At 37.5% G+C, this 17,426-nt stretch overlaps 1 protein-coding gene across 4 annotated transcripts in view; it reads right to left on the bottom strand.

The window, feature by feature from the left end:
* LOC141434773 (zwei Ig domain protein zig-8-like) overlaps positions 1–17,426 on the bottom strand; it is a 450,603-nt gene that overhangs the window by 114,720 nt on the left and 318,457 nt on the right. The window contains exon 1 of one of the 4 annotated variants that reach the window (XM_074097212.1): positions 358–363. The exons of the other annotated variants lie outside the window; for them this stretch is intronic. The gene's annotated coding sequence lies outside the window, so the exon portion shown is untranslated. Of the gene's footprint in view, positions 1–357; positions 364–17,426 lie in introns of those variants that run through there. 4 annotated transcript variants of the gene reach the window in all.

The following is a 17,426-nucleotide window of genomic DNA, read 5'->3' as shown; positions in this document are numbered from 1 at the left end:
CAGAACAGCCTTTTCACTCTATAACTTATTCAATAACTTATTTTTGACTATAAAAAAATAAAAATAAATAAATGTCATGGGACACTTGACACCAATTTGACCTAGTCCCAAACTAAGCAAAGCTTGTACTATGGATACTAGGCAACGGATAAACATACTTACATAGATAAATACATACTTTACTTAAATACATATTAAACATCCAAGACCCGAGAACAAACATCCGTATTATTGATACAAATAGCTGCCCCGGCCGGGAATCGAACCCGGGACCTCAAGCTTCGTAGTCAGGTTCTCTAACCACTTAGCCATCCGGTCGATTAATTACTTATTCAATTATTTAATTACTTTGCTTACCCGCAACCTTACGATAGCTACGTTTATGCAACAAATTTGTTTGTGCAGATCCTTCGCCCCCACTCTAAGAACACACAGTGACACAAACCCTATCACCACCACCGCACTACACTCACACGCTTCGAACTCAACCAGACTTTATCATCAGAGCAACACAACCTCTCACCATGCTACCAGATCTTAGACTACAGATCATGGTGAATGGCAATCTTTTTCATTGATATGAAGGGTCCACGGAAAGAACGTGTCTAGTCACCTAAGCAACTTTTTGAGTTATAGCGGTTTGAAAGTTAGTCATCACGAACAATTACTATGGTTACCATTTATTTAATAGTTATTTTTTTTTATTGTTTTCAGATTATTTAATTCAATGGTAAGTGATAGTACTTTGCGAGTTCTATATTTTGAGATTAAAATCTCAATTTTAAAAAAATAATTAAAAAATACTAATTAGAAAATTTATTGAGAAAGGGATGCTTGGATGGTTTTGCCATGTTGAGAGAATGAATGAAAACAGATAGAATAAGCAGATCTATAAGACGAGCGTGAATGGGAACGTTGGGAGAGGAAGGCCTAGACGATCGTACCACGATCAAATCGGGGACGTTCTGAAGAAAGGTCGGGTCAGGAGTACTCTAAACCGACGTGCATGCATGAAAAGATTGATGAATGTATAGGAAGCGAGAGTTGTATGCCGGAATCGTGGCAAGTAGAAGGATGTAGTCTCTGCCTACCCATATGGGAAAGAGGCGTGATTTTATGTATGTATGTACGAGTATGTACATTTATTTTTGTGTCCGCCGGTCTGTCTGTCGCACGGGGATAAATAATAGCTATTCAAACGTTTGTATACTCACAATCATTAAACTTATCTGATGGAACACGCGAACGCGACGGTTTCAGGAAAATGATAGTTTTTCCAGCTATAATTATCGGCTAGTGTCCTATGTATAATAAGCGTGATTATAATTATTATTGTAAACGCTTATATTTCACATCGTTATTGATATACTTAATAAGGATTTTATCAAGAAAGTTAAATGAAAATGTTTATATACCGACGCTATGTGACTGCAATTTTTTCATTTCCCATAATGAAAGACCTCCTTAAGAGAGTTTTTAGCCGTCTGTCCAAAAGAGGGTTATGTCATTCAAACGTTGTAGGTATCTACACAAAATATGTATGTGTGGAAGTAGGTATGCATGTATGTCTATTGCTTTGGTCCTCTATAGCTGGGCGGTTTTCAAAATATTTCATTATGATTCGTCAAAACAGGCAAAGTGACAGTATATAATATTTCAAATGACGTCGATGATAAAAAAATGTGGAGGGGGATACATTTTTTAAAAAATTGAATTAGGGTAAGAAAATGAAAACTAATAAATTTAGCCCATTCCAAATAGAATATTAATGAAGTACTTAAATATTTTTCGAAGATAAAATCTATAGAGCCAAAATCATCAAAAAACAAAATAATTTAATTGCATTCTTGTTTCTTGGCAACAGTGGACAAAATATACGAAAAAACATTACTTCCTTCCAAATTGTCAGGATCTTCCAGTAAGTTTTGAGCATAACAACTAAATTCGTATTATTTCCGATATATACCACTATAAAACAGTATACGTGTACACTTCCACAAAAGGATGAGCACAAAATTTTACCGCCACCATTTTCAACTTAACACAGTAAACAGACTAATCAGTAATTATATCTACGTTACACGTAATAAATACCGTTATCTCATTTTGCACTCTAACGCTGTTATAATTAGGATCGTTTTGGGATTTGAGCGACGTTATCGTCCCATCCCTGAATTATCTTTACCGTTAAGTTGAGCGAACTTTTTCGATTTAGTCCCAAATGCGTGACTTGGATTATGTTTATATCGAGCTGTAGGCTGAGAGCTGCCGATAAAAATTATAGTTATTTTTATGATGACAATCGGGGGAGGCCTTCGTTCAGCCATGGACACCTTCCGCCTGACTGAAACTAGCTTTCAAAGCCAAGCAAAGGATTTTTTAAAATCAATTTAATTACTCTCAAAAATTGTCTTCTAGCTCTTGTTCTGAAAGGAAGCTTGTGCCCAGCAGTGGGACGTATATAGGCTGGGATGGGTGATTGTCTTCTACATAAAAAAACGAAGGAATATACGAACAAAAAAATCACCGACTTTTAGCCGTTTGAGTGAACTTTCAGATCTGACAGTTGAATTGAAATACGGTATTTGACTATTTTGTATATGTTTTAAAAATTAAAACTACACAATGCCTGTTATCGAATAGAATAACAATTTTTAAGCTACCTTTACAAATAACAAAGTTATAAAGTTTTGAAATTCAAGATTAGATGGAGAAAGACATACTGGCATGTGACTTGCTGCATAGAGAAAGATACAGGTATATAGATTTTTCAAAAAATCACTATAAATCAAATTTTCAGCCGATTTAAATTTTCTCTTCGCTAAACAATATCTGTATATCTATCTATATTTTCATAATAATATTAAGATATGGCAAAATCAGGAGTTGTCAAATACCGTATTCCTGCATTGTATTAACATACCATGGGCATCCCCAAAAATAACATCGTGGTTATCATTAACGTTGTATGGAGAACACCCATGCAAAATATATTTCATGTGTCTAAGCACAGAGGTCGAGATTTCAGAATTTTACTGGCGTATTCTCTATTCCGTACCAGAATAAAAAGTAATCTATGTATTATTACTAAGATCTAATCTGTTAACTAACAGTTCTATCAAATCAGTGCAATAGTTTTAATAAGCATAGTAACTAATACGCACACACCCTGACCAACTTTCATATTTATAATATTAGAAAGATTATAATTAAATACACACAAATGTAAATTAGATACACAAGATATGAGATATAACAATATAATTAATTATAATAAATCACAGGATCCTTCTTTATAATAGATAGCTTCTTTTAATCAAAACTAATTGAAAGTGCTCCCGCAAAGACCTAACGGAATTAGAAATGAGTGCGAACAGGACCAATTAGAGGAGACCAAGGCAAATAATAAGGCGACAGGCGGAGAAATAAAAGAAGCGCAGTTATAAGTTAAATGCTGGCTCAGTTTTATTAAACGGTTTCCATTTCTAAGTGGTTTTGTTAAGTGAAGAAAAGGCTAGAAAACTGTTACGGTGCCTTGTTGGCTAAATGGGCTTCTTAGATTTATAATGGCGGTTTTATGATTAAAGTTGTATAAAATTCATACTTATAATTATTAATTATCAAGCTAATAAATTAAGGATATGTCATCAAGTGGTATCGAGTGAGTTCAAAAGATCACCTCTTTTCACTTTTTGATCAGAAAACTTTATCGTTAAAAATTTTTGATTCATAATTTTGACAAATTTACAAGACAACGCAATCACATCTTGTATTGGCGTAGTTTTTCTATTACTTAATATCTCCTACTATGACTGAACCCCTAAATTTAAAATCCGTGATGTGATTTATAATATGTATTTTAAAGTACCTAATCTATCAAATAAAAGTAACCCAATTAAACGCTCAAAAAAAAAACGCATTAAAAAAGGCACTAGCTCTCGGCTTGCAATAAAGTAAATATTCAAACGACACCGGACACGACACGATCGTATCGTGCGATATCGTACGACCGGCGTCCGAATACGACATTTTTCTAATCTAACTTGGTCCGTCATCCATCATCTTTTGAAACGTTGCGATAGCGAAGCGGAAGCGAGAGGGGATTATTAAAAATGGTTTGACTTGAAAACGACGGCGTTTTAAGTTTTGTGAATTTTTGATACGTAATAAAGTGTTTTGAGTTCAAATAGAGAAAGATGGATTGGCATGCACTCAAGAGATGTTTCCAAAGATACGAAAGGCTTTAGAAAATTTTATTATAAAACAATTAAATCATGCCAAGAGCTCACTGGATATCATGTTTTATTAGTTATAAGTGTTATAACAACGGCCTTTCTTATTTGGGATCCTTTTCACTGCCATAATTTTATAAGTCATAATGTAATATTTCCGCTGTCGTTCGTGTCGTCATGGTGTGTTGTATGTTTTTACATGTTTTAGTTTTTAAATGGGTCCCACTGAAAAACAGCGTTGCGGCTTGCCGTAACATTATGCTGAGTGCGGCCCGCACTTATACTATTCGATATTTTTTTTATTCTTTCCACGTATTTTATGTAGCTTAAGCTAAAGTATTTTAAATAAGTCGTCGCGTTTTAAACGTATCAATAGCTTCATGTATTTTTATGTGTATCGAATATGTGTAAATAAATGTTTCTCTCTCTCTAATGTTTGTCATAATTATTGTTAGTCATAATTTTTTTTCCCGCTGAAACCGAACGTTTTCATAAATTTTTAATTGGTCACCTGTACAACTCTATAGGTTAGGTTAGGTTTGTTTTATAACAATTCTGAATAATAAAAGGTTTCAGAGAAAAAAAGAGTTATTTCAAACATTACACTATGACAAACATTAAATTATGACTAATAATTTTCGACCAGTCAATTGTATGTAACGGGCAACTATTTGAGCGTTTTGACCGCTCAGTTAAGCGTCATTAGCATCCTACTCGTGCCGGTTTTAACACTTCCAGCGCCCAGGGCGAGATTTCCACGGCGCCCCCAACTTTGGGAATTTTCTAGAAAGTATACTTAAGAAGGGCTTCAGGCGCCCCTTTAAGTCGGCCCTGGGCGGTCGCCCTATCCTAACGCCTCTACTCATGCTACGTTTAGGCTAAGTTTTCACCAGAGATGTGCGACAATGCGTTCAGAGGAATTTGTTTGTCATGAACTTATAGAAACGCTTCATTTACCTATTTTCGCTCAGCACAGTTCTAATTAAAGCAGCTCAGCGGACCGGTGGCGTTTAGTGAGCGTTTTGCACTAGCCGACGTGTCGCGTGCTCCTAAAGGAAGGTCTATGAATTAGCCCGAAACATATCGAGCTAAACTTGATTTAACACGTGATAATATGCGGGTTTATTTCATGAAATGTTAGTGAGTAGTTTCTTGTCCAAATTCATTTAATTTACTTTAATCAATTGGATAGGTAGGTACTGTGTTTCTGTCAAAACTAGCAATGATACTTAAACGATTAACATACCTTTTTAACAATTCTGACAGTCGGTACAAATACAAAGAATCCTTTATGATGAACAATAATGATATAAAACGAAGAAAAGAACTATAAAATCGTGAGAAAGATCATGTTTTGAATTATTTCAACATTTACCGCATTAAAGACGTGCTAACATGCCGTTCCATAGAGTACACATTAATCTTAACTCTTAATCTGCCCTAGAACATATTGCGAGGGGCTATCTTAAATGGATGGAGGGCGTTTTTGATTCAGCACCGTTTTTAACCCCAACGTAAAAAGACGTGTTAAAATAAAAGTTTGACGCCAATAATTGTATGTGGCATCGTAGGTTTAAAATCGAAGCGAAGCATGTTGTCTTGAGGCGATTTTTAGCTATTTTTAGAGTTCCGTAGTCAACTAGGAACCGTTATAGCTTCGCCATGTCTGTCCGTCTGTCTGTCTGTCTGTCTGTCTGACCGTTAGTATTCGAAAGCTGTAATTTGGCATGAATATACATGATATCAGTCACGCCGACGAAGTAGTAAAAAAAATTTGGGTACCTCCCATACACGTGGGAATGATTTATTTTTTCACTTCCACCCTATGTTGTAGGATTATCATTGGATAGGTATTATTTTTTGATAAAGTGAATATTTTCAGAGATATTGACTCCGAAAGTTCAAAAAAAGTGTCCCCCTCTAACTTTTAAACCGCATGTCTAAAAAATATAAAAAAAATCAAGTAAGTTAAGCTTAGCAAAAACTTACAAGGAAAATTATTTTCAACTTAATCAGTTGAGCAGTTTTAAGTTTTAGTAAAAAAAAACTAAGGCAAAGTTAAGGCATGGTCGGGAACTACGAAACCGTAGGGTTTTGTAGTTCCCGACCTTGCCACTGAGCATGGCCCGACATGCTCTTGACTGGTTTTTATTAAAATCGGTTCAGGCAACTGTAAAAAAGGCAACTGTGGCTAAACCGAAAATGCTATTGCAAAAATTACTTTGAAGTTTTTTATTTTTTTTATTCGGCTGGATGGCAAACGAGCAAGTGGGTCACCTGATGATAAGAGATTACCACCGCCCATAGACACCTGCAACACCAAGGGGATTGCAGATGCGTTGCCAACCTAGAGGCCTAAGATGGGATACCTCAAGTGCCAGTAATTTCACCGGCTGTCTTACTCTCCACGCCGAAACCCAACAATGCAAGCATTGCTATTTCACGGCAGGATTAGCAAGCAAGATGGTGGTAGCAATCCGGGCGGACCTTGCCTCCTACCACCTGCAAAACCTGTTGTATGTATAGTATTTGTAGTAATATCGTTAATATAATACTAGTAGTTGTAACAACCTACCCGTGTCACCAGTCCCTGTCTCTCCTATTGTATTTCTTGTGACTAGATAATAAAGAATACAATGTGAAAAATGTCTTTGTAGGTTTACACAGGTATACCCGAAATTTGGTTTTAAAACTTTCCCTTTTGATCTCACGACCGTGTCATACATCCTATAACACTTCGCTTAGACGTTGCAACAGCCACAAAGCTAGTAGCCTCTAGGGGCCTGAACTAACCTTTAGAGTTCACTGCCCTCCCCAATCCCGACTTGTAAACTCCTAGTGGAATACAAAGTCATGATTGGCCTTTAGGCATATAGCTCTCCTCGCGTGACGAAATTACCTATACGGGGTACCACGGGCATAAATATAGAGACGGAATTAGAAGAATCATCATCATCACCATATCAGCCGTGGGACGTCCACTGTTGGACATAGGCCTCCCAATAACCCTTCATTTGCTTCGGTTGGAAGCGGCCTGCATTCATCGTGAGCCCGCAGCAATAACCAGGTAAACTTATAAGCAAGTAAGTGCAGGTGGTAGGACCTTGTGCAAGGTCCGCCCGGATTGCTACCACCATCTTGCTCGCTAATCCTTCCGTGAAGCAGCAGTGCTTGCACTGTTGTGTTTCGGCGTGGAGACTAAGACAGCCGGTGAAATTACTGGCACTTGAGGTATCCCATCTTAGGCCTCTAGGTTGGCAACGCATCTGCAATACCCCTGGTGTTGCAGATGTTTATGGGCGGTGGTGATCTCTTACCATCAGGAGACCCACTTGCCCGTTTGCCATCCAGTCGAATAAAAAAAACTTATAAGTAACCAATTAAAAGATTAAAAAGGCTTTATTTTGACAGTGAACCGAAAAATCAAGAGAAACCTGCGTGTACACCTGCGAAGAAGTATGTGAAGTGCCCAATCCTCCCGTGAGAACTACTGCCCAAGTCTTCTTATGCCGAGAGGAGGCCTGCGCCCAACAGTGGGACGTCTATACGCCGAGATGATGATTTGATGGTAACCCTGTCACATGAAGTAGCGAGACTTACCCCCAGTTTCACCACCCATTGATTAATTTTAATTGACCGATAAATGTGATGCCGTCTCTGTTTGTTTTGTTCGAATAGACGGAGACGGCATCACATTTATCTGTCAAATAAAATTATTCAATGGGTGGTGAAACAGCCCCTTAGTACACTCGTTGAGTCAGAGAAGTTACACGTAGTAAGTGCATCAAAAATTTCGAGAAGCGAATTGTTTTTAACTTAGCGTAGGACGGCCGCCAACGAGATAGACGGATGACCAGTAAGGCTACTACAAATCAACGCACGTAAGAAGAGCTCCTGGCGATATACCTGCGCAGTGAGCGAAATAGTGACCAAATTGGCGGCGTAGCAGTGGGGACGCGGGAGGGAGTAGGAGCGTGCGCGCGGCTGTCACGCCTAATTGGCTTGTTAGTTGACAAATGCGCAAACGTATCCCCTCCACTAGCCACCCATAGCTCTTTTTACGTGCGTTGACTTATACGAAATTTGAAAATCAAAGTTCGTATCGTACCGTCTCGCTGACGCTAAAATTATTTCATACGAGAGCGAGAAGGATGGTACGATACGAACTTTGATTTTCAAATTTCGTAGAAGCCCTACAGAGGCCGTAATTGTCTAACGCGCTGACGTTCACGATTGTATTCACCATCTCTTTCTAGCCTCGTCTTATACCATGTGACAGGAAAGAAGTGGTGACGATTGTGATTCCTAGCGTGCTAGATAATAAGGCCTCAGAGGGCCTAGTCTGAAGTTCGAAAAATCGAAGTTCGTATTTTACCGTCTCCCTCTCGCTCTCGTATAGGTGTCAGAGGGACAGAACGACACAAACTTCGATTTTAGAATTTCGTAGTAGCCCTGCTGATCAGAGCCGCGGGTTCACGATGGATGCAGGCCGCTTTTAACCGATGTTGGAGGTCTGTGGGGGAGGCCTATGTCCAACAGTGGATGTTCTGCGATTGACAAGACGATGATAATGAGGATATTATTAACGTCACGAGAATATTTTAGTGGTAGAATTCACAAATCCTGAACGTGTTTCAAAGGCACGTGTGTGTTTTACGGTTTTTCTCTAAATAGGAAAATGTTATTTTAATCGACTGGGAAATGAGTAAACTGCATTGAGCAGCGTTAAAAAGAGTCTGAAAAGTAGATGCACTTACAATGTCTAAGTTAATAGTATGTCTGTGCCGCCATTGTACCAATAGACATGCACTTTTTAGCTATATGTACAATTATTCGACAATGAAACTATTAAGTATGACAATAAAAAAAACATCTTTAAGTATTGCATGATGATTAATGCAAAATCAAAATTATTACTGACGAACTGTGATTCTGACATTTTACGAGTTCTACCAATCCTCTCCGTTATCCCATTGGTTTTTCGACACCACGCGTACCGATGTTTGTGGATATTGTATTGTAAATTATTCGAACACGTTCCTTTTCGACTTTAGGCATATTCTGAGCGCCACAAAACTTTCTCGGAACCGTTTAGCCGCGGGTTGAGGGATATCTAAACATCGCATCTCGGACTCGAGAATATTGTAATGGGGTACATGCACCCTGGGATTTGGGGCTAAATTGGACCTACGGTTTTGTCGATAAACGGATTCCGTTTTGTTGTGTATACTTGATTTTGGGAGTTCCATTGGGACGCAAGTATTACGAGTGTGGGAATTTATTTTCACATTTTCATTGTTCCTTAAAAACAGGAATATTTAGATATAGCTAAAGCTAAGTTTAAAACGGCTAAAAACCCGTGGTGGTTTAGCAGTTTGAGTTATGGCCTCTCAAGCAGATGATCTTGGCTTCGAACCCCGGCTCGCACCACTGAGTTTTTCGAAATCCATGTTCAAAATTACCCCGCGTGGGAACTATGGCCCAAGCCTTCTCATTCTAAGAAGAGGCCTTTGTCCAGAAGTGGGACGTATATCTATAGGCTGGGATGAAGACGAACTGGCAGCCAGCGCTGGATTGTTATTGGCCAAGCCGCCACTGGCTGTCAGCAATGTCGGGAATAGAGCGCCGGCCTATTTTTCAAGGCAGTAACCTCCGCAAGAACAACACAGGAATCAAATTAATCCAGCTGGCCCCATCTTAACAACACGAGGCAGGTCAGTGCTGGCTTGCCTGCAGACCGGCGCCAGCATCACTGCTTAAGGTTCAGGACAGCAATACATGGTTGTGACTTATCCTTTTTGCCTACTAACGTTTCGTTTTCCTTGTAAAGCATAAAATCGTAGCAGGTATATTAAGTTCTAACTGCTTGTTTAGTTTATTTATGAGTAGTAAGTAGCCTCAAAAATGTACCCGTTACTGGTTAAAAGTGTCCTAAACCCTGTCATTAAAAACACCCTAAGGTTAAAAAAGATGTCCGTTTAATGGTTCTCGAAAAATAGAAATGTACCAGACATATAATTAATACTGTAAAAAAATACTTATTGTACTCGTATTCTATACCACACTGCTGTCAAGGTCATACCTGTAACAAAAAAAAGCACAATTATTAGGTTGCAATTTCAATAGGAGCTTTTTAGGATTTTCGTTAATAATATGTTGTTGTATAACAGTTTTTAACTTATATTTTATATATACCCTACTAAAATATTTCGTATGATGTTAGAAAAAAAACCGTTGCGTTTTCCACGGTTTAATTATGTTTTTACAGAAAAATCATCAAACAGAATGGGTTTAAATATTTGGCTCAGAATTTTTTCTAAGTGACGACACTATAAGGCTTGATCAATGTGAAAATTCTACACCTGAAAAAATTAGGCAAATTAGAGTTTTCATCATCATCATGTCAGCCGAAAGACGTCCACCGCTGGACATAGGCCTCCCCAAAGGCTTTCCACTCAGACCGGTCTTGTGCTTTCCGCATCGACCGCGATCCAGCAGTGGACGAACATAGGCTGATTATGATGATGACAAGTCAACTAAAATAACTCAGTATCTCTTGAAATTGCAACTTAAATTAACTTAATTATTATATTATAGGTAATAATTCTTAAAATTGTTTAATAAAACAGGACGGACTTTTATTATTTGTGAAGTAGCATGATTGACATGCATGAAATAACATTATATCATAAGTTACCACGATAAAAATATTTCTAAAATAAGTTATTTAAATTTCTATAATTATGCTCTCATAATAATATTAATTAGGTAGGTATGTCATCCGTGTATGCAATGTATAGTCATAAAATTATGTACAAATGTAATTAAGTTTAAAATATTTTGTAACCAAGTCGCCGAAAACATTTCCAAATTGATACCCGTGCGAAGCCGGGCCAGTCGTTAGTATAATATATTTAGGGTAAAACTTGTTTCAACAAAAAATACTGTTTCATTGCCACTTCATAATTAAGAGAACAAAAGTAAAAATGTATCAAAAAATACTGCAAAAAAGAGTACCAATTATTAACTATTTTAGCGAATGTAAAAATATTACGTAAAATAAAACTGTCACTTAAGTAAAATCTCAAAAGCTTAGCAAAATGGCTTCAAATTGTATCAGATCTTAGCTGTCTCGTATATCCCTGAGCTCTGGCAAAAGTGACATGAAAGATAAATTGTACCTATCCTCCCAATTTGGCGTGACAACTTGGCCTCGAGGTCTCGCCCTCAAAAGATATATATCAAATTAAAAAAATGTCTCTATGTTCTCAAATTATATTTTGTAAGCCACGGTTTGAGGCGAATGCTTCACAAAAGAAGATTGTAGTTTTCTTTGCGAGGTAGGAATCGGTTACTTTTGTAGGTATTAAGAATAAATTTGCTTTCTTATTTTACGTGTATCATATTTTTAGTAAAGGAGCTAAGCTAAGCATTCATTAAATTACTACAGAAGAGTTAATATTGTAGTTTGTTATTATTGTCACATTTGAAATATAATAGGTAAAGAAAAAATTGGAATTATTATGAAACAATAAAACCTAAACTGCGAGAATTCATTCCAAAGAACAAGTTTAACCATGTGAACTATTTTAGAACGCTGTGAAACTATATGAGAACTTTTCTCAATGTCATATTAAATTCAAGTTATACATGATGATACAATGTCATCATCTTTACTCCTAACGTATTATTATAAATGTGAAATGTTAGCATGTTTGTTTGTTTGTTTGTTACGCTTCAATGATTAATGTGCTCAACCGATCATGATGAGTTTTGGTATGGATCTTGCGAAAGACGTAATTTTAATAGTTTCCTTGGGCGCGTAATAAATCTTTCTGTCAGACAAAGTTGTGGGCATCAGTTTATCAAACTTCATTTATCCTAACCCAATATTTATAGTTTTGTTACACCTTTCAACGTGATTCGCATAGGAAATTATTTGCAGGTGATTAAAGAACGCACGCTACTTTCAATTTCGGGAAGGCAGAATAAAATTAACCTACACCTTAAACAGGAAGTAAAAAACGAAATTTTACGAATTCATTTTATTGTAGCAACCACAAATAGCCATTTGAAGAACGGTTATTAAAAAGTCATTTAATAACAGCTAGAAGACTAGCACATGGTTTGCTTACTTTAGTAAACAATCCAGTCTTTGACATCAGTTTCGAAATTGTTTCAAGCGCAAAACAATGTCATTAGGGTCACAGCAATGTTGGCCGTGTTTACACAAGCTACTGCAAATACCGGAAATTAATTTCTGTTCTTATTTAAATTACATTGCTGAGATTCTATGGAGGACATTAAAAAAGTTGGCCGGTTTTGTTTCTACAAAGCGGACTGTGTAGGGGCAAGTGTAGAGGGGATTTATTTATTACAGGCGTTAGGATGGAAAATTTTAAACTAGGTATACTTACTCGTTAATGTGACGCCTTACTAGATCTAAGTCATTTGGCATAGAGTGAATTCGCCGATATAGGACGAAGGACTAGCAAGTTGAAGTGGCAGTGAAGTAAGAACTAGAACAGAGGTAAAAGTTGAGGGTACTAACGATTTAGTTAAGATACTGGAAAACGAATAAATATATTCCTATTGAGCTAAATTTGCCTTATAGACAGATTTAATGTTACTAAAATAAAATGCATAACCCATATTACTGATCATTTGTTTTATTTTGTTTAAAAGACAAATTAAAAATGGCTCAATTTGCTTGCAAAACCAAAACATGAAAATCATTTAGATTTTTATTTACAATCTTTTAACGCAGTTTAGTACTTGGTCTTACCCCCAGTGCTGTCTGCACTGATGCTATGCGATCTGTATGCTGTACTCAATAGTTTCTGAAACACTGTTGGGAATGTTCTCCCATTCTCAACCAAAGCATTTTCAAGTCCGAAGGTTGAATGACATTCTGCTGTATTACAGTTGTTTTTAGCTCGTCCATTTTTGCTCGATCGTGTTTTATTGTTCGGTGTACGTTATGGCCACTCCTGGGAGAATATTCACCTCATCTCTTAGGTTTCCACTACACGAGCAGTGTGAGGATAAGCGTTATTGTGTATATTGTATTCTATTTTCATGAGTTCTTGCCTAAATCACCGATTTGTGTTAAGGATTCAGTCACTATGTTACGTGAATAAAGTACCTTTTTCTTCTGTATTTACTTGTTTTGGTTTTCCGCATTTATTATTTGACGTTAATTTTGCCTACCATATTGTGTCTTCTTTTAGTCAATACAGGCTTCCAGCATCTTTCTATGGTTCTTCTGTTTAGGATGTTGACCTTCCGTTATTTTTAAACTCTGTATGAAATATTTGATACGTCAGAAATAACTAACATTTAGACCAATTTTCAGTGCCCAATCCAGCATTTCCGTTTCTATAGAATTCTGTCTGTGTCTGTACGCATGAGCCTCTGGTAACCTGGAAGGCCCATTTAAACGTCTAAATGGTTTCAAATTACCTTCAGAAGTCGCAGCTTACAGTCCAATACTTAGATTGCAGTTTGCTTTAGTAAGGACAATGGCAAATAGTATGACTAGTTCTGGAAACGGATAAGAAATCTGTCTATGACAGCACTATGTGTTAACTGGATATCGATCTTCCCGTTCCGTTGTACACCTGGGTCTGCCTGTTATTGGTCTGCGTAGGTTCAAATCAGTTTCTAGAAACGCTGGCGAACACGCTGGACTGTAGACAACGATACACCGACTATTCTTGCAGTTTCTCGCTGACTTATCCCAATTTCCAGCAGCGTGAGGATTCTCGTACATTCCTCGGGTGTGAGTGACATAATTACTACTTTGATAATGACTATTGGATACTTGGGGCACTTCTTATATACACATTTTATGACAGAACAAAACAAAAGCAAAGACAGTTGCGTAATTAGAAGTTCTAATTTGAGAAAAAAGCGATCATTTTGTTTATAATTTTTTTAATGGCATTACTTCACGTCAACCAATAATTTTTTATACGTGTAATGAAGGATTATTAAATTGTCTATAAGGTTCAATTTATTTCAATACGATAGCTTTATTCGTTTTCAAGATATTGAAGTAAATGTTAGTGACCCGAAACTTTTGCTCTCGATAATGGCTGAGGTAAACGAGTTCATGAGTGTAGACTACGGCTCGGCGAGAATAGATGTCTCTGTTGGTGGGGTAACAATTTGCCAAATATACCCTATTTAGCTGGCAGAAGCTGGTTGGGGCAGGCCGAAGACAGAGCATAACGAATTCAGGAAACCCATAGGTTTTGAACATATCCAGCAATTAACTGATATAATATAAGATATGTGATAAGAGAGATCTCTCTATTGTGGTGTCTTCGCTGTACAAAGTACATGCAAGAATCACCTAGATCAATGAATGATTCAAATCTTTGACATGATTTATTTTTTTCCCTTGTGTCCCGTACATAACCAAGCCTATTTATAAACCAGCACTGATAGGGGCCCAATTAGGGGGTCTAAATGTATTGTTTCTGTGTTTTCTGTACTGGATACTTCAATACTGTACTGGTACTCAAAAAAGAGTCATCTACTGTATTCTTAACTTGTTTTTGAGGATGTTGACGCTTAAGCCGTTATTAATTTCCACTGACTTGATGTACTTACTAAATATTACCTACGTCACCAATGAACTAACCGATTAAGTTCACCGATTATTCAGTGCTTACTCCAGCATTCCATTTCTATGAGTTACTATGCTGCTGTGTCTGTAGCAGAGCCTCTGAAAGGAATGCCTGGAAGGCACCATTTAAACGTCTGCGGTGAAGCATAGGCCTTTGATGTGCAGGCGGAGTTAAAGCTACCTCGAATACTTAGATTGCAGTTTGTAGGTATTTAGTAAATCGACTATGGCAAGATAGTACGACTAGTTCATGGAAACGGATATATAAATCTGTCTATGACAACTACGTATGATTGCAGACGGGTAGCCCGCTTTCCCCTAAAAAAAGCTAAACCCTGAGGAATCAGGAAAGTGTAGCAGTAGGAAATCGCACCCATTTTGTCATCATTCCGTTATGAGTGCTTTCATACAACACCAATCCAAGTGGCAAGTTTTCTGTGTTCTATAGTGCCCGCGCGCTAAGAAGTCAATCCTGACACATTGCAAAACTATGAGTTCCTGATTATTGTTTATATCAATCTTTGAGAAAAATATAACTACTCTGTCGCACGCAACAAGTAAGCATTGCATTTTTGTCTATGATTCATATATTGTTTATATTCAAAAACTTCTCAGTTTGGCAATATGTGTCAGGATTTACTTCATAACGGCCGTTGATTATAGTTCCGGTATAGAAATAAAAAATGTTTACGTTCGTGTATGAGGTGTTTGTGATACAAAGTTTGCGAGAACGTAACCAATATGGACATGAATTAGACGTGAGCTGTGATTTCCTGCAGCACATTAGTTTCCATGGTATAAAAGATCGATTGTTCATCTCCGAAAACCCCCAAACAGCAAATTTCATCGCAATCGTTAGAAGCCGTTTCTGAGATCCCCGAAATATATACTAGATGTTGCCCGCGACTCCGTCTCGCATAGAAGTATGAAAAAAAGTTTACATCCTATTCTCAGATCTACCGAATGTACAAAAAAAAAACATAAAAATCGGGTAAAGCCGTTTCGGACGAGTTTGGCCACAAAAATTGTTGACCCAAGAAGTTTATATATTAGATAAAAATTGCTCGTTTAAAGATATAAAATATCTTCATAATTTTTAATAATGTACCTACATGTCGAATAAATTACCGACCTAGAACGCCGCCTACACGACAAGTTATAATAAGCGTAATTGAGTAGTATCAGTAAATTGCTATTTGCTAACTACTTTATAACTACTGTAGGCCGAATGATGTTTAAAGCTCTACGTTTAGAAGTTTTTGACCACTTAAAAACAACTTTTTTGCGTTTGACGGGAATTTTATAATTTCCTGGTATAAAAAGTAACTTTTCACTTCTCATGCTCTAAAAGTAGGTCAATATTAGCCTCACGAGGAGAGAGTAAAGTGAGTACTTTGTCCCTAGGGAGTAAAAGTAATTATTTTTTAAATTTACTTCAAGTGACTTAGATAAACTCAAACAGCCAGTAATTGCTTAGTTTTTGGCATAAAATAAGATTGTGTTTGATTGTGTTACGTTCTTAGTCTACATGGTATTATTTCTATGTTTTTTCTGCATAAAAGGTATTGCCATTCTATTTATTCCAGTTTGTATATGGACCATTTCGCAGATGCAATTGTTTATATCTGTTTCTGGTTGGAAATAGTACATTACTGTAGAGGCCGGAAAGTAGGGGGTTGCCGGGCGGATCAAGGCAGGATATGGACGGCCGAGCGTAGCGAGGCCGATAGGGAATGCGAGGCCGGCAAACCAACGTTCCAGCCAGGTTTGTATAGCGATTTTTCTCAACAACATGACATGAAATAATATTAAAAAAAAAAAACAGAAATCAAGCTGGCGGGGGACGCTAGTCTGGTCGCCCTGTTGTGTGCGCGCGTGTCGCGTTGGCGCTGAGCGGCGGTTTCGGGGCGGGTGTTGCTGGGGGTAGGCCGTTCGCAGGGCACGCGTTGAAACAAAAAACGGTCGCATTGCCGGAATGCGGCCTGCAAACATGTATGAAATCTCTTTGCAGGCCGCTAGAGTGACCGCGCCCCAGCAGGCCAGCCGCAGCGCCTGCAGCGCGATACTTCTCCGACCTATTATGTAACACAACGTCAATACTTCGAGAAAAAAATATTTAAGTACCGCAAAAACTTTGAAAATTGTTGTAGAGCGTAAATCATAACGATTAAAATAAATTGATTATTCTCAACAATGTCGTCAAAAGATAGTGAAATTATGATGTCGAGCAAGAGCAATAAAAACAAGAAAACCCTGATTTCAAATAAAAAACCGCAATCAATCGGTCTACCCGTTTAAGAGCTACGGTGCTACAGACGGACCACAGAGACACAGACAGACAAACAGACAGAAACTTTTTTGCGTCGGAGGTTAAAATACGAAAAATATACGTATCACGGGTCACAAAATGCGCCCCACATCAGCCGCTATTTCTACACTACACTAACTACATTACTATAACTCTACATTAAGGGGCTGTTTCACCACCATCCATTGATTAGCGTTAATCCGCAGGTTAAATGTGATGGCCGTCTCCGTCCATTCGAACAAAACAAATAGAG

The sequence above is a fragment of the Choristoneura fumiferana genome, chromosome 14, assembly GCF_025370935.1.
Source record: "Choristoneura fumiferana chromosome 14, NRCan_CFum_1, whole genome shotgun sequence".
In the NCBI taxonomy this organism is placed as follows: Eukaryota; Metazoa; Arthropoda; class Insecta; order Lepidoptera; family Tortricidae; genus Choristoneura; species Choristoneura fumiferana.
The sequence above is the reverse complement of the archived record's forward strand: the minus strand, read 5'-3'. Positions and strand labels throughout refer to the sequence as shown.